This window comes from Nothobranchius furzeri, chromosome 5 (assembly GCF_043380555.1).
Source record: "Nothobranchius furzeri strain GRZ-AD chromosome 5, NfurGRZ-RIMD1, whole genome shotgun sequence".
Classification (NCBI taxonomy): Eukaryota; Metazoa; Chordata; class Actinopteri; order Cyprinodontiformes; family Nothobranchiidae; genus Nothobranchius; species Nothobranchius furzeri.
The window spans coordinates 43,439,483-43,458,510 of NC_091745.1; the positions used below are offsets into that span (position 1 = coordinate 43,439,483).

At 40.7% G+C, this 19,028-nt stretch overlaps 1 protein-coding gene across 2 annotated transcripts in view; it reads left to right on the plus strand.

The window, feature by feature from the left end:
• The first annotated feature begins 5,947 nt into the window (after window positions 1–5,947).
• The window catches only part of nrsn1 (neurensin 1), a 31,117-nt gene continuing 18,036 nt past the window's right edge, over window positions 5,948–19,028 (plus strand). Inside the window, exon 1 of one of the 2 annotated variants that reach the window (XM_015949113.3) lies at window positions 5,948–6,104. The gene's annotated coding sequence lies outside the window, so the exon portion shown is untranslated. The remainder of the gene's footprint in view (window positions 6,105–19,028) is intronic. The other variant, XM_054740412.2, reaches the window with a different exon arrangement.

Sequence of the window (19,028 nt, forward strand, 5' to 3'; positions counted from 1 at the left end):
ACCGGGCTGGCTCTTCCTCTGCTGCATCAGCCCCCACATGTTTTCGTCTCAAATGTTCACTTAGGGACGTCGTGCTTCCGTGCAATGTTAGATGGTTTTTGCATATTTTGCAGGTCACCCGTCTTTTCATGGCATCTAGAGTGAAGTGCTCCCATACTTGTGAGGTTTTTGTCCGGGGTTTCTCTTCAGTTTTGTCGCTTCTATTTTCCTTCCGTATTTCTTCTTGTTCCGCCATCTCTCACAGCAAGATGAGCATCAGTAACGTGTTACGTCATGAAAACCGAGGGCACTTATTGGCTCGTTTCTTCTTCTACGGCTCCACTGGTAGATCAGTGGCTCATTACTGCCACACATTGGCGGCAAATTTAACAGATTGTAACCGATGTCAGATTGTGGTAAAAATAGACTTTATGCGGTAAAATGTGATTATTAAACAACTAATCGATGACTAAAAAAGTTGTTAACTATTTTAATAATCGATTATAATCGATTAAATCGATTAGTTGTTTCAGCCCTACATGCATGGAATTAAGAAAGTGTATAAACCCAAAGCTGTATGGCAGTGTTGTGGACTGACTGATCTGTAATAAACAGTGAAGATTTGGTGACACACAAGATTATAGTAGAATTGAGGATAGTTGCTAAACGGGAAAAAAGTGGATTGTCATGCGAGTTTAGGTGAAGTTGGGGTGTGTGTGTGTGTGTGTGTGTGTGTGTGTGTGTGTGTGTGTGTGTGTGTGTGTGTGCGCGCACGCATGCATGTGTGTGTGTGTGTGTGTGTGTGTGTGTGTGTGTGTGTGATTGTGAGGGTGTAGTAAAGAAAGGGTGTGTGTCATGTGTGTGTGTGCAAGTAAATTGTCGCTGCGGAGAAAGGAGGAGCAATCCTAAGAGCTAATGTGGATTTGGGATCGAAATAACACGCCATAAAAATTTAAATCTGAATTCACTAATTGGGCTTAGCATAAAAAGTCAGCCAAATGAAATGAGACCTGTTTTTGTCGTCACCAGAGGGTGGACAAAGGGTTGAAGCAGCCTTGGGGTTCTGAAGGACTCTGGCCGCCGAGTCGGTCAACGGTTGTCTGTGGAGTTGAGGATAACGCATTCCTCTACAGTGGCTTGACTTTAGGTTCCTTCACTTCAGCTGCACCGAAACATGGAATTCAGAGCGTGGGTCCAAATTATCAAAAATGATGCAAAATCTGAAAAACTACTCTAAGTTAGTTAAACTCTTATTGTGAAAACATTACCGGACCAAACCAACTTCCGGTTTGACGTAGAAGATCTAACAAAAACAAACAGAGTTGTCGCAGAGTTCTACAGTAACTTTTGAGAGCTAATGACTTGAAAACTTTGAGAGCGACGGTGTTGCTAGGTGAGATGGAAAAAAAGGCAGGGATTTTCTTAAGGCGTCCTTTTGTTCTTTGCTCTGCCGCCACGAGGTTTGAACTCTGGTTTTGAAAAACTTTCTTGGGCACGCCCACATGTATTTCACTTATTAACAACTGGATGGCACTGTTGCTCTTTCAAATACACATCATTTTCAAACAATGTCTGAGGCATCAACATTTACCAAGAATACCTGTACAAGGCATCAAAAATTATTAATTTAAACAAGGAAAGAACTACATTCATGTCTTAAACTTGACTGTATTACTGTTAGCATGAATTTTAACTGGAGAAACAAAAATGACAGAGGTTTAACATGAAAGAGGAACACTTGCATTTACAGTATGTCTGTAACTGATAAGAGTTTCACATTTACTTAGAACACATTGATTCTTTTAGATGATAAACAACCTAAAACACCTTCTTTGACTGTTGATAAACAAAAATACAAGGTTTTATAAGGACTAAAGTCTGGAAACTTCCAGAAGAAAACCCCAGAGAAATTTTACACCACCCATATCTTGTGTAAGAGCCACCCTTGACGGGTGGATATAAAACAGACCAGTTTCTGATATCATCCTGCTCCTCTGATTGCTAAAGAAGGGACAACCAAGTCAATTGGTGCAATTTACGACCGCGGGAGAGAATCGTAAGAGTTAACCAGATGTGCTGGAAAATGAATCTTGGCCAGTTTCAATTTTCCCCTTTTGCTGCTAAGTGAGAGAGAAAGAAAAGCTTTGTGTGAAATAGTCCGTTGTCCTTCTTCTTGTGAATCCAATTAAAGTTAATTTGAGAATGTGAAATGTGGATTTCCGCTACACCATTCTCTACCAGCCAGTACCCTCCTCAAATCCTGAAACCCTGAAGGATTCTGTAAGGCACTTTTCTTCTGCCGGGCACATCCCTAACACCTCGTTCCCAACTCACCAACCTCTCCTCTCTCCTAAGATCCCGGCCAGTTTCAGACGTTCCACAGACCCAGCGCTATCTCCTTTAAATAAACTTTTTGTTACGCTTACCTCAGCTGTGTCCTGACACACCAAATCAGTCAGACCTCATGCATCTTTTCTATCCACGTCGTCTTCATTCAGCTACTTCATGTTCACGTAAGCATTCCCATCCTGTGTAAAGGTCCTTGGTTCTTCCTCTCAGTGTCAAATCCTACTTTATTTAATTATGTGCTCAAGCTTTCATTCGTGTCCATTGTTTGTTATTTTCTTACAAAGCTCTTTTAATCTCACCTTTCTTCAGTTACTGGGTTCAACCACATGTCTCAACATGACATCAATACAATCACCTACTTGCAATAAACAATAAATGTGGACTGCTGCATTCCAGATTAAAGTCTATTGCATTTGGGATTAGCAACTCCTTTTAGTCAGATTTGCATAACACACACACACACACACACACACACACACACACACACACACACAGTGTAAGTATGGCATACTATTAGTATAAATGTTTTATTGTTTCTTCTCACCATGACTAATACCCCCCCCCCCCCCACACACACACACACACACACACCTAATCACTGTCTGTGTCCCTAATGGTCCACGCTACGTTATCAGTCATTACAGGAAGCTCGATTATCCAAATGACATTCTGCACACGCTCAGAGAACTTCCCGAAGGTGACCTTTCGCGTTGCTATGGCAACCGCCTCTCCATGCTCAGAGTGGCTCAGCATGTACACAGAACGAGATGCAGACAGAGACTGATAACAGAACCCTTTTCTGCACAGGGAAGCACATTTCTGTAGGGATGTGATAGCATAATCACAAATCATGTTGTGATGGCAGCTTAGATCACTTTGTTAACCGCTTACCAGAGAGCAGGGAAGCTTTACATTTTTCTGCAAATGTCAGTCATTTGCATGATTTTAAAGCAATTTATGCAGACGTACAGACTGTGCCTCAGGGGATCAGGGTCGTGGAGGTCAAGATTATCATTTATTGTAAAAAAAAAATAACGTGACTCACTTAAATCGCTGTCTTATTTGAGAATGACTTCAAACACAAGTAAGAGGTGTTTCACTGTAGATGTATTCATCACATTGAGTCTGAACATACATGTGACAAATGCATAAAAAATGCCCATTGTAAAATGTGTTGCTTGAAATGGGTATTTTCTGACTCTTAGAGTAAAACTCAAACACATATTAACCCAAAATATCTATTTTTTTAACCATTTTTGCCTTTTTTTATCTCTTGTTTTCATGCAACTCCGTGTTTGCATCCTTGATGCACAGTTCTGACGCTTTCAGGCCATACTGTACGTTCTCCAGCGGAAGCACGGAGTAGGTGACTAACCAAGTACGTCATCGAGAGGCAAAAATAGACTGCCCTCCAGTGTGGCTGGAATCCTGCAACGCAGCGAGAGCAGTAGTGTTTTTATACACACACAGGTGCCGGTCATGCAAAACATCCCATGCAGGTACGCTGTAAAAAAATAATTTACAAATATAAGTTTTTATTTAGCATGTATGCTTAGCATGCAAAGTGAGTAAGAACAATGTCAACTCAAACCGTTTGTGTGACAACCGTTCCAACAACATCAGCTCTTACAAGTGCACTTGCACGGAGCCCTTTTGTTGGTATGAAGCTGCTCATAATAACTATCATTGTGAAGGTCATTAACTAATGCAGCTGAACTCTGCCGTGCACCATTAGGACCAAAGTAGCAGCAATGCATGCTGTTGACAAACAGAACTAAAATGGGACTGGAGAGCCTTTGAAGAAGCTCGGAAATGGGCACCAGGGAGGACCTGATGCCCAGATCTTCATTTGGCAGACAAAAGACACTTTGCTTTCCTGTTCTTTTGAAACCTGAAGATGTTCATCAGTGCCATTAGCCGGCACAGACCTGTGACAAGCTGGACGTGGTTTCCACACAGGAATTGTACTCCAAGATGCCAAACCTCTGAAGTGAGAGCAAGGCCAAATGATTGAACTAAACTCAAAAAAGTAAAAAAAAAATAACAATTTTTGTGAGTATTGATAATGTTAGAAGGTGCAAAAACAAAGGTATTGTGCTGCAGAACAGTTAGAGTATTTATTGATTTTGTGTTTCAGATTTGATTTTAGCTCCAGATGGTCACAAAGGCAATGGCACTTCCACTTTGCATGCATGCCCTTATTTAGTCTTGCCTTTTGAACGACGAGTTCCTCGCTTCTACTGGAGGTCAACACAAGGACGGCCACCAAACCGGCTTTCAGCAGTCATTTTGACTGCTGCATTTAAAGATCAACAAATTCAGCTTTTGAGTTAATAGTTTCAGATATTGTTTATTAAACTTGGTAAAACAACAGCCAGGTAGCATGTTTCAGAGTCGTAACTGTTCGTGTTGTCTCCGGTCTTTCTAACACCATTTTGAGGTTGTATTTATTTGACGCATCTGTGCCGTTTTCGCTCTTCCTTTAAATTTTAAAGACAACTACGAAGAAGAGAGAGAGAGTGATAAGCACTGGAGATGCTCTTTGACTCTGAAATTTGCCAATCTTGGTGTTTTATTTGTATCTTGCCCAGAGAAATCAGTCAGGTATTCTCTGGCAGTCAAAATGTCTTCCGTGGACCAACACAGGTAGAAATCAACATATTTCACTTGTCTTTTGCACAATAAACATGAAATCCATTTGAATGAAATGTTACCCTGATTTAGGAGAAGTCAGGGACTAGCAATGCTGCATGTTTTAATTTGATTAAGTCAGAATTACATAATCTTTATCAATCATTTTTAAAACATCACAGATGTTTTAAAAAGTCTAAAAAACAAAAAAAGCTAAATGAGGGCAAAACAGTATTGAGACATTTGGCTCCATTTGTGAGCGGGCGCCCTTTAAAAAAGCAAACTGGTCACTTGTTTGCTTCTCTGTTGCTTTAACAAAAGGCCCGCTGCGCTTTCTTGTCACTGACCAATCAAGCAGAAACCAGGTTCAACTGGTCTCCATTTGCTGGAATGTCACAAAGAGTTTTATTTATTTATTTGATGTAATTCCTGTTCTGAATAGATTTATGCTTCAGGCTTTGTTCATTTTAGACCACAAAAGTAATATAACAAGTCAGGACCACATGTCGACTATGAAATGTGTGTTTGTGTTCAGTGAGAATTTATAATAAACAATGATGATGTCTATATTAACCAAAGTATTTATGATCCCCCCACCCACCCCCACCCCCCACCCCCATGTTACCGGCTGTAATTTGTTCATGAGGTTCCTTCAAGTCTGGAGTGGCATGCCTGCTGATCTGATTAGGAATTAAGGCTTCTGTCGAGCTGAGATGCAGGAGCAGATCCTGATCTACAACAGAGTAGAACCAGGGAGGCACCTGATTGGCCAGGAATAAAAAACACTCTAGCAGGACTGTCATGAACAGATACAGATGATCACGTCATTACAAACGAACTTCAGCTTGAAGAAAGGAGTTGTTTATATTTTATGACTTTTATTTTATTTGTCTTGTTCCGTCCATCTATCCATCCATCCATTCATAAAAAGTCATTCCTCTCAACTCTTCCTCCCGCCTGGTTATTTATTCTCACATATAATTCATGCGTTGTCATGGATACCGCCTGCGCAACTGGAAGCGTGAAAACGTGAATCATCGAAGCAGACAGGGAGTGAGCTAGAGGGAGATGATGTGACTGTAGAGTGATGGGACCGGGCTGAGGAAAGAGCAGCGCTTGATCCCTCTACCAGCTGCTAATGACAGGTAAATACGAGTTTTATCATTTGGAGGTATATTCGCAGCACGTAGCGATGACGTAGTCTGTGTAAACAGCCTCATCACAAACACCTCTCGGTGGCGGTGTCATCGGCAGCTCAGGGACTCTTCTCGCGCGGACTTCTTGTTTTGTGGAACAAGTAGTGCTTTTAACTTCGTGTCCATTCTGAACCAGCTTGGGTCACATTTGTTGTTCTTATGGCAAGCCAAATGAGCATTTATTCTGATATCAGGATATCAGCCAGAATTGTCATGAACATGTAAGCCATTTCTGTCCACTAGTTAACTAGTTAGACATGTTTGTGTCAACTAGTTAAATATCGAGGGTGAAAATGTGCCCACTAGTTAACTAGTGACAGCAGAAATGCGCACTAGTTAACTAGTGAACACATTTAGGCTTCAGTAGTTAACTAGTTGACACAAAAACTGCTCACTAGTTAACTAGTAAAAGCAGAAATGCATAGCAGTCAGCTACTTGAAGGTATTTGTCTCACTAGTTAACTAGTGAGGGTCAAAATGTGCACACTAGTTAACTTGTGGTAGAGATAAATGCGCACTAGTTAACTAGTGAACATATTTTGGCTTCACTAGTTAACTAGTTGACACATAAATGGCTCACTAGTTAACTAGTAAAGACCAAAATGCATACCAGTCAGCTAGTTGAAGGTTTTTGTGTCTCACTAGTTAACTAGTGATGGCCAAAATGTGCACACTAGTTAACTTGTGGTAGACATAAATGTGCACTAGTTAACTAGTGAACACATTTTGGCTTCACTAGTTAACTAGTTGTCACATAAATGGCTCACTAGTTAACTAGTAAAGGCCAAAGTGCATACCAGTCAGCTAGTTGAAGGTTTTTTGTGTCTCACTAGTTAACTATTGATGGCCAAAATGTGCACACTAGTTAACTAGTGAAGGCTTAACTCCTAACTAGTTAACTAGTTGGAGTAGGTCAGTGCCACTAGTTAACTAGTGAACCATTAATGGCTCACTAGCTAGCTAGTTGATGGCAGCAGGCTCACTAGTTACCTAGTTGATGCATCCATTGTCCAAACTAGTTAACTAGTGAGGACATAAATGTATACTAGTAAACTAGTTCAAGTCTACATTCACACTAGCTAGCTAGTTGCGCAGAATTCTAATTAGGAGGCGGAGAATTTCTCAAATTAAGACTCTCTATTGGCTCCCTGTGTCAAAATAAAATATGACAACCAATCACAGTGCGGAATTTCGTAAAATCCCACCCCAAACATTTGCATGCGGCACACAAGTTAACATGCTGGCCAGAGGAACCTCAGCTAGTGAACTAGTAGTGGCTTCAGTGTGACACTTACATGTAAACTTGTGAAGGCAGAACTGCTCACTAGTTAACTAGAGAGGGTACAAATGTCCACTAGTTAACTAGTGAGGTGCAAAATAAGTGTCACTAGTTCACTAGTGGGCCCCAAATCGCCCACAAGTTAACTAGTAAGGTGCGGATATGCTCACTAGTTAACTAGTGAGGTGCAGATTTGCTCACTAGTTAACTAGTGCACCCTAAAGCGCCCACTAGTTAACTAGTAAGGTGCAAAAAAGCATCACTAGTTAACTTGTAAAGTGCAGATATGCTCACTAGTTAACTAGTGGGCCCCAAAATGTCAACATGTTAACTAGTAGGGTGCGGATTTGCTCACTAGTTAACTAGTGAGGCACAGATATGCTCACTAGTTAACTAGTGATGTGCGGATTTGCTCACTAGTTAACTAGTGAGGTGCAGATTTGCTCACTAGTTAACTAGTGTGCCCTAAAGCACCCACTAGTTAACTAGTAAGGTGCAAAAAAGCATCACTAGTTAACTTGTAAAGTGCAGATATGCTCACTAGTTAACTAGTGGGCCCCAAAACGCCAACTAGTTAACTAGTAGGGTGCGGATTTGCTCACTAGTTAACTAGTGAGGCACAGATATGCTCACTAGTTAACTAGTGAAGTGCGGATTTGCTTACTAGCTAACTAGTGAGGCGCGGATTTGCTCACTAGTTAACTAGTGAAGTGCGGATTTGCTCACTAGTTAACTAGTGAGGTGCGGATTTGCTCACTAGTTAACTAGTGAGGTGCGGATTTGCTCACTAGTTAACTAGTGAGGTGCGGATTTGCTCACTAGTTAACTAGTGAGGTGCAGATATGCTCACTAGTTAACTAGTGAGGTGCAGATATGCTCACTAGTGTACTAGTGCGCACAAGACGCACACTAGTTGCTGTTTTTGGAGCAATCTAGTTTACTTGTTATGTAAAAATGTGTTCTTACTAGTTAACTAGTGACAAATTTACCTTCACTAGTTAACTAGTTGACATATTTGGCCTTTCTAGTTCACTTGTAATGGGACAGGAAGCACTCACTAGTTAACTAGTGAGCATATCTGCATTATAATTTTTTCTCACTAGCTTATAGAGGGCAAACTGAGCCTTACATGTTAAGTAGTGAACACAAAACACTGTCACTAGTTAACTAGCTGCAGAAAAATGCCCCTAAAACTAGTAAATTTGTGGAATTTGAATAAATACACACTTGGCTGGCATTCTGTGTAACATGTTAACTAGTTCGACCGCTGTACTGCTCACTAGTTAGCTAGTGAGCAAATCCGGCCTTTACATGCAAATGAAGAAATGCAGAACAGCTATGTGATTGGTCCATGTAGGACTGAGAAACAGAGAAAGTATGGCGGACTCTGTTCAGGCTGTTCTAAGAGAAAATTTGATAAACTAAGATCGTTTGAGCACATAAATATGTTTTGACGATATTTGTAGCGAGAAAGTTGTGGTGTATTGCTGTAATCTTTGTTCAGTTAACGTGTGCAGTCTTTAGTTTTCAGTTATTAGTCTGAAAAAGCCTGGAGGCGGAAGGCAGCGGCAGACAGCATGTCTGTTTCTGTTGACAGGAAAGTGCAGAAACTCCGCAGAAATCTCCGTCAGATATATTGTTTCACATTTGTACGGAAGCGACAAGTTTATAATAATAAAAAAGGCTCTATTTTACATACGTTGCTGTAAAGCCTCCAGCACTCATAGTGTTTTAAAGGTATAAATTTGCGGGGAGATGTAGCACCTAGTGCCGGTGGTCTAGTGACTAACGCGTTCGCCTGCAATGGTGAAGGTCGCGGGTTCGATACTGGATCATACACTTTAGTTGTGTACATTATTTCACTTCTTTTCTTTTGCATAATTTTTGTATTTATGTCAACAAGAAACAAAATACGTAACGGATTAGTGGGCAGAGTTACACACACACACACACACACACACACACACACACACACACACACACACACAAAACATGTTAACAAGTATTTTATGAGTATGAATCTGATTATTGCCGACAGTCGATATTTAAGCATGTGTGTCCCCCTTCCTCAATCCATCCTCGCAAAATAAAATCATCGGCACAGCACAGCAGGCTTTCTCTTGATCCAGAACTAGCACTTCGAAATTGATCATGTCCGCGGCCATCTGCTGCACAATCAGCTGCTCGCATCGCGGGAAACATTGAAAACAGCTTCATGAACTGAGACACAACAGGGTTAACATCGACAAAAAAATCCACAAATAAATCTAAATAATTAATGCCATTTCCGTCTTTTTCGTTGAAATATACAAATAGCAGATCATAAATCTAGAGCAGAAAAAGCTGCTGCAGGAAGCAGGGTTTGTAGTTATTCATGCACCAATTCATCAATGTGATTATTGATCAAGATCAGGTAAACTGATATTAATGTTGCAACATTTCATTTGATCATCTGAATGATACCACACAACTGAATGACCTGTTGAGTCTCTGCATATTCAGGTATTTACTACGGAAAACAAACAACAGCAGGCAGCAGCAGGACTCCCCATGTTATTTCTCGGGTCGCTGGCCCGCGGTCGTCGGGGCCGCTGCGGTCAGCTCTTAGCCGGGAAGCCCTCGTTCGGCTGCGTGGGCTGCTTCACCGTGGACCAGCTCCCAGCAGCCGCTGGTCGGGCAAAACGCTCTGGCTGCAGCTCCGATCAGACCCTACCAACACCTCGCCACAGACAGCACCGCATTAAAAGCCCACAATTACGACCCGCTCCCCAAAGTTACAGTTCTCAAGCACTGATGAACACATAAATAACCCACAACAGCTATGAAATGTGTGTTATTTACGGCAAAAAGGAGATATTTTTCAAGCCGACGTGCCAATGTTAACCGCAGTTGGCTTGGAAATGTGCTGATTTTATTATTTTTGTCAATTAAAATCCCCCTTGTTTGCTCTTACGTTTTACGAAAACGCAATATTAATTAAAGCACGCTTTAGTGATCAGCATGTAAAGCAAAGAAGAAATGTGAACATTTCAACCCATTTCGAACCAACCAGTAATATGATTTCTTAATATGGTGCAGCGGCAGCATTTAAAAACCAAAATATAGTTTTTACTCTCCAAAAAAAGGAGAAGACAGTCACGGTGCAGCAACCCATTTTAGTCCATTAATCTCCACAATAAATATCCAGACAGAGAATTTCTACGGCCTCGCTGTAAACTCCAATGTCACCCAGGACCAGTCTTAAAGAGACAACGCGCTTAAAGGGAAAGTGTGTAGATTTCTGGCAATAGGGGGTAGTAAATACCAAAGTCACTGCAAACAAGCTGTATTTTTTGTTCAAGTGAGGACCTTACTAACTAATGCTCATAAAGCCAACAAAACTCTCTGGACTCTAGCTGTAACTCTCAAATTAGGATATGAGATTAATGACTCAGGTTCACGCTCCAATACATTAATTGTTTGAGAAATGCATCTTTTTATGTTGAGTGCCATCCGCCAAATAACACACGAGAAAAGGAAGAAGAAGAGTGTTGTTGCACAGTTTTCAAAGGAGTCAAAAACCACCAGCAAAACCATAAATACAGCTAAATAAACATAGAATCCAACATGGCGTCCTCCAGAGAGTCGGACCCTCGCCTGTGTATTTTATTACTATGAAGGGTACATGAACTGATTAGGAACACAATGTAATAGGGTCAAAGGTCAAGGTTGTGTGAGGTCATATATATATCAAAAATTGCCTGAACGGGTTGAATGATTTTGACCAAATCAGAGGTGATAGCTCCCTATCAAAGGTAGATAAACTGATCAGGTCACAACCTCATAGGGTCAAAGGTAAAGGTCGTGTGAGGCCGTATATATGAAAAATTGGTTTTTGTGTGCAATATCTTCTGAACAGGTTGAAATACTTTGACCAAATCGCAGGTGAGAACTCCCTATCTAAGGTAAATAAACTCATGAGGTACAAAACCTCATAGGGTCAAAGGTCAAGGTTGTGTGAGGCCGTATATATGAAAATTTGGCTTTTGTGTGCAATATCTCCTGAACGGGTTGAAGGATTTTGACAAAATCAGAGGTCATAACTCCCTATCAAAGGTAAATAAACTCATCACATACACAAGTTCATAGGGTCAGAGGTCAGTGTCATGAGAGGTAATATATATGACCAGTCAGGCATATCCCGCGACGCTCTGCATCGATTTCCAGGGCTTTCTTGTTTCTACAGAGTTTATGTAGGGTGCTGCTGGTTTGGGGTGTTATGTCAGCAGGCAGAGTTTAGGAGTCTGACAGCTGTGGGGAAGAAACTGTTTCGGGACCTGGTAGTCTTAGTCCATAGGCTCCTGTAGCGCTTCCCAGAGGGCAGGAGGGTGAAGAGTCCATTCGATGGGTGACTGGAGTCTGATGGTTTTCCCTGCCCTTTTCAGACACCAAGAAAAAAGGAGAGTAACTTTATTTTGTTTGTGTGATTTTATTTTGTTGTGTGACTACTGGTTGCAGTTCCCTGTTCAATTGATTGCTGTTCCCTGTTAAATTTAAAAAAGAAAAAAGTCTAAAGTTTTGTTTTGACTGGAGAGAACTAAAAAAGGTTACACTGTCTTCTGGTACTAGCTCAAAATAACAAGTGGTGCTTGCTGCAGAACCACAAAGGCGGAGCTGCACCAGAAGGTGGAGCTGCACCAGAGTCAGCCCCGCCCATTCCAGAATCAGCCCCGCCCATTCCATTAGAGTCAGTCTAATTCCTTCCAGTTGTCAGACTTGATAGCATTCTGGAACCAAAGAGGGTGTTGTAGCTAAAAAATGCGAGATTGAGGACGGAGTTGAGAAGTTAATTGAACAGTTTTTGTAAAGGTTCCATATAATTAAAAATCTAACTTTTGGAACTTTTAATCATGTTATATTGTCATTTCCTCATAAGAAACACGCCAAAGCCATTTTTAGCCTCATTCATGCATTTTCCTCCCATCTCAGCTTCAATTTGGTCTCCTCCCCCGAAGCGGGTCTGGTCTTGGTTCTCAAATCTGGATATTCTGTGAATTTTCTGACAAATTATTTCTGAAATGACTTCTACTGAGACACCGCCAATAAACCATACATCCCATCTCAGAGACACACTGGGCAGCACAATTACATGAAACGCCACTTGATTTATAACAGATGTGGTGGTGTAGTGGTTATGGAGTCAGGTTGACATGCTGTTTCGCCTCCCAGTAGTGTAAGTTTTAGGTAGTTTACAACCTCTTTTCTTCATTTCTAGCTACACTTGCCAGTACTATGTTTACAACAATTTACTGGTATACCGTTTAACATATAATGTGTTTATTTATTTATTTATTCGTTTATTTAGCCAGTGTGAGTCCAATTGTGAGCAGAGTTTCAACTAAAATGCTGTTTAGGAACGACCAAATTCAAAGAACTTTTAGCGACATAAATATTTTGCTGAAAAGAAACATTACAACTAAAATATAAACAAATTGAATGTGGCTAAATAGACTGCTGATGACCCCGCCGAGAATCGAACCAGCATCAGCTGAGGGGAAAGCAAAAACCAACTTAGACGATTTTACCACTAGACTACCAGAGGCCATTCAATAGACCGAAGTGCTGTTGTACACCACTTTTATTAGACCAGCTGTAGGCAGATATTCGTTAAAAGAAGATGTAACCCAGAAGCTAGAACCTTAATGAGGTATTAACTAATTGGCTTACTAATATGATCCATCCTCAATTTAGATAAAATATAAAATATAAATTAAGGAAATTAACAATACTAATTAATAGATATCTAATTAACTAATAGATAATTTCATAATGAATTATTGGAAGGGTGAATAACTAAAATAACGAGTTTAATATTAAACATCGGTTAAAACAAGAATCTTGAACATCACTAACAGAAACAGAAGAGGAAAGCTGTATACTATTGGTCCAGGTGGGAATCTGAAATTTCATTGGCTGAGAGAAATAAGTCCCGCCTCCGCGAAATAAAACCGTGCGACGCAGCTGAGCGAGAGGAGAGACAAACGGCTGTGCAGCACGCAGATACAGAAAGCAAAGACTGAGCGGTTAGAGAGAGAGAGAGAGAGAAAAAAAACAACGGTCGAGGCCGTGAAGAACCCTGATTTGGGTGCCGCATAGATAGAGGGAGAGGCGGACTTGACTCCTTCTAATAAGAGCTAGGAACTTGGAACCAACGCGGTGAGTAAAGAAAAAAGAAGAGAAAAAGCTAACGATGCAACTTAAAAAAAAAAAGGAAACTTAAATAGCTTATCAAATTAATTCCATTCTTATAGATTTGTGTGGAGACGACAGAGTGAACCAATCCTCTGTAGGAGGGAACCGTTGGAGCGCGTTGGTGAGTGAATGAGATTAAATTCAGTAAATTATTAAATTCAAAAAGCTAATTACAGCAACCGAGGTGACAGCAGTGGGCTGCTAGACGTTAGATCCCAGGAGTTAACATCTCAAACTACCAGTTAACGGTGGTAGGGCATATAGGAGTTAACGGCTCAAACCGCCAGTTAACGGCGGTAGGGCATATGGGATTCCCAGGAGTTAACGGCTCAAACCGCCAGTTAATGGTGGTACGGCCTAGATGTACAAGGTCCTCAGGGGCGTTATAGCTAACGCCATAGAATTAGCAATGCGTCCCTTAACCAAACATTTAATAATAAAAAAAAATAGATAAATAAAAATAAATAAAAGCTAACTGATTAGGGAGGAATTATTTTACAGAGGTGGACCAAAGGACCAGAATTTATATTTTGTTGAATTTTGTTATAGAACATTTTATTTATTTATTTATTTATTTATTTATTTATTTATTGTGTTACAGATATACAAGGTGTCACAATGCTGTATAGAAACACAACTAAATGTATCCTTGTTGTCATGAATGTATTTCTTGTTGAATAGTGTAGAGTAATAGAATCTAACTGAGCCTATTGAGCTGAACAATTGTTGTCATATGTAATTATATTTCCAGAGCTACTGAGAATTATTTTAATAGACAATCAAATTGATGTTATGTTAGTTGAACTGTGAACCCAAACATGATTGGCTATGCCAATAGAGTGAAGCATTTGTTTAAGTCTGTAAGACTTTATGCTGTGATGTGACGAGAAGGGTCGATGCCAACTCGCTAACAGTCCTGTTGTTTACAGGCTGGGTTTTTTTTTTTTCCTTGGGTTTGATCCCGACTCCTATGATCACTCACTTGGAACGAGAACTGGATTTTTTCCTACCGCACCGTTGAGATTGTTCACAGAAGAGAGCAGTCTGCTCTTCAGTTACTTGAGATGTCCTGGTTCGTTCAGTGGTTAAGGCTCGCCATCTCCCTCGTCAGGAAGAAATCCAGTTCTCGTTCCAAGTGAGTGATCATAGGAGTCGGGATCAAACCCAAGGAAAAAAAAAAAACCCAGCCTGTAAACAACAGGACTGTTAGCGAGTTGGCATCGACCCTTCTCGTCACATCACAGCATAAAGTCTTACAGACTTAAACAAATGCTTCACTCTATTGGCATAGCCAATCATGTTTGGGTTCACAGTTCAACTAACATAACATCAATTTGATTGTCTATTAAAATAATTCTCAGTAGCTCTGGAAATATAATTACATATGACAACAATTGTTCAGCTCAATAGGCTCAGTTAGATTCTATTACTCTACACTATTCAACAAGAAATACATTCATGACAACAAGGATACATTTAGTTGTGTTTCTATACAGCATTGTGACACCTTGTATATCTGTAACACAATAAATAAATAAATAAATAAATAAATAAATAAATAAAATGTTCTATAACAAAATTCAACAAAATATAAATTCTGGTCCTTTGGTCCACCTCTGTAAAATAATTCCTCCCTAATCAGTTAGCTTTTATTTATTTTTATTTATCTATTTTTTTTTATTATTAAATGTTTGGTTAAGGGACGCATTGCTAATTCTATGGCGTTAGCTATAACGCCCCTGAGGACCTTGTACATCTAGGCCGTACCACCATTAACTGGCGGTTTGAGCCGTTAACTCCTGGGAATCCCATATGCCCTACCGCCGTTAACTGGCGGTTTGAGCCGTTAACTCCTATATGCCCTACCACCGTTAACTGGTAGTTTGAGATGTTAACTCCTGGGATCTAACGTCTAGCAGCCCACTGCTGTCACCTCGGTTGCTGTAATTAGCTTTTTGAATTTAATAATTTACTGAATTTAATCTCATTCACTCACCAACGCGCTCCAACGGTTCCCTCCTACAGAGGATTGGTTCACTCTGTCGTCTCCACACAAATCTATAAGAATGGAATTAATTTGATAAGCTATTTAAGTTTCCTTTTTTTTTTTAAGTTGCATCGTTAGCTTTTTCTCTTCTTTTTTCTTTACTCACCGCGTTGGTTCCAAGTTCCTAGCTCTTATTAGAAGGAGTCAAGTCCGCCTCTCCCTCTATCTATGCGGCACCCAAATCAGGGTTCTTCACGGCCTCGACCGTTGTTTTTTTTCTCTCTCTCTCTCTCTCTAACCGCTCAGTCTTTGCTTTCTGTATCTGCGTGCTGCACAGCCGTTTGTCTCTCCTCTCGCTCAGCTGCGTCGCACGGTTTTATTTCGCGGAGGCGGGACTTATTTCTCTCAGCCAATGAAATTTCAGATTCCCACCTGGACCAATAGTATACAGCTTTCCTCTTCTGTTTCTGTTAGTGATGTTCAAGATTCTTGTTTTAACCGATGTTTAATATTAAACTCGTTATTTTAGTTATTCACCCTTCCAATAATTCATTATGAAATTATCTATTAGTTAATTAGATATCTATTAATTAGTATTGTTAATTTCCTTAATTTATATTTTATATTTTATCTAAATTGAGGATGGATCATATTAGTAAGCCAATTAGTTAATACCTCATTAAGGTTCTAGCTTCTGGGTTACATCCTCCCCCATTAAATATCATGCACGTCCCTGTGCATTGTTTCTACGGGGTACACAACTTCTTGAGTAAGAGAGTCAATAAAAGCTTTATTAAGTCCTTGGAAAAGGGACCTAACTACGGTCACTAGTGGATTGCCCAATTGAGAGTAAGTTAGTCTTTGAGGAGGCTGACTACTTCGTTCAGATCTCCTGACATACATCTCTGGTTGCACAGTATCATGCTCATCCGTTTCGGTTTGATTCTCAACTGAGACAGGACGAAGTGAGCTCTCTGTTTCCGACAGAGCTGATGAGCTATTCTCTAAGACTTTGGTCTTTTCAGATGTATGTGTCTGATCGTGTATGATGGGTTCAAAACTTACATCACGTTGCTGCGACTTTAGGACACCATCCAATTGAGGTAGGTTTGTGTTAGTTTCATCCCCCGTTTCTACGTCAGGTAAGTATACTTCGTTTTTTTCCGTTTTTTCAGGTAAGTATGTTGCTGCTTCTTTCACTCTTTCAGGTAAGAATGTCGCAGTTTCACTCATTCTGTCAGGTAAGAATGTTTCGGTGTTGATGCCTTTGTCAAGTAAGGACAATTCAGCATTTTCATTACCAGCTAAGGTTGGTTCCTTGCGATCCCCTGTGTGTAAGGATAGTGTGTTTTGTTGTTGAATATTATTTACCGGTCCTGAATCTGCTATGAGTTCCCTATTTGGCAAGGTGACCGCTATTTGATAGGATGGTCGGTTTAGCACTTGTGGAAGATCAGAGTAATAAAACTCATCTACCTCTTCGTCAAGTGGCTCATCTGGGTCAGGTTCTAAGGCTGAACTCTGTCTTGTATGAGGTCTGCTAGGTTTCGTAACGCGTTCTGTTTCATTTTCTAATGAAGAGAGAAAACCACAAGGCAGTAAAAGATCTCTGTGGAGTGTTCTGTTGGGTCCTTCTCCGTTCTCTGGTTTTACAGTGTATACTGGCAAGTTTTCCATCTGTTTGAGAACTATATACACTGTTTGCTCCCATTTGTCTGCTAATTTATGCTTTTCTCTTAAGCGAAGATTTCGGACTAAAACACGATCTCCCACACCTAGTGTGGACTCACGAATGTTTCTGTCGAACCGTTCTTTGTTCTTCCTCGCTGTTTTTTGAGAGTTTTTTATGACAATGTCATAACTCTGTTCCAGATGACTCTTCAGTTCTTTAACATACTGAGAATGAGTTATAGAGGGCTTGTTCAAATGCGGTAACCCAAAGGCAATATCTATAGGCAACCGAGGCTGCCTACCGAACATTAGCTCGTAGGGAGAGTATCCCGTCACGTCATTTTTTGTACAATTGTACGAGTGAGTAAGTGGTTTTACAAAATCGCGCCAGTGATGTTTCTCAGTGGCTTGTAAAGTTCCCAACATGCTGAGTAATGTACGATTGTACCGTTCAACGGGGTTGCCACGAGGGTGATAAGGGCTCGTTCTGACTTTACGGATACCAAGTAAAGAACAAAGTTCCTTGATTGTACGTGATTCGAAATCCCGTCCCTGATCACTATGAAGACGCTCAGGAAACCCGTAGTGGACTAAAAAATGTTCCCACAGGTTCTTCGCGACGGTGGTGGCTTTCTGATCTTTGGTTGGGATGGACACTGCATACTTTGTAAAATGGTCTGTAATCACTAAGACATCTTTAGTGTTCTTACTGTCTGGTTCTATGGAGAGAAAATCCATGCAAACTAACTCCATAGGTCTGGTGGTGGTAATACTCACCATTGGAGCAGCTTTGTCAGGGAGGGCCTTCCGACGGATACATCTTTCGCAAGTTTTAACTTTGATTTCGATATCACTAGCCATTCTTGGCCAGTAAAAACGGGACCGAATGAGATCTGTCGTACGTTCAACCCCAAGATGCCCCATATCATCATGTAGGCTTTGCATGACTGTTGAACGTAATGAATCAGGCAAGACTAACTGCAATGATGTCTCTGGTCCTAATTGGCGTCTCCGGTACAGTAAATCATTTTGAACCTCAAACCGTTTCCACTCTCTCAAAAGGTTAAGAACCACCGGGGGTTCTGCAATAGTATCAGTTGGCGGTTTATTGTCAGTCATAAGCAGCTGAATGACTCGGCCAATGGTTGGATCTTTCCTCTGCAAGGAGACAAGGTCAGCATGGTTATACTTGGGCACAGCAAAGAAACTGTCACTATTGTCTTCCAACTGGAATAGGTCTGGAATGGCCGCTGCAGACATGGCAAGTGACTGAACTAAACCACAAGGAGAATCAGTCTCATCCAAGACCATGTGCTTTTGGCATGTTGCCTTCACTGCTTCGGCTTGAAGTTGAAGCTCGACTTCTTTGACAGAGGATAAAAGATGAGATCGGAACTCATCTAGTCGTTGGCATTCCTCAGTGAATTTTGAGTTGTCTTCAGGTTTATCATGCAGCCTCCTAGACAGGCCATCCGCGTCAACGTTCTGTGTACCTGCATGGTATCTGATGTCAAAATTATAGGTGGACAACGCAGCTAGCCAACGATAGCTCGTTGCATCGAGTTTTGCCGTTGTTAAGAGGTAAGTTAACGGATTATTATCAGTAATGACAGTGAATGTGTTCCCATACAAATAGTCATGAAACTTATCTGTTATGGCCCACTTTAAGGCTAGAAACTCCAACTTGTGTGCAGGGTACCTAGTT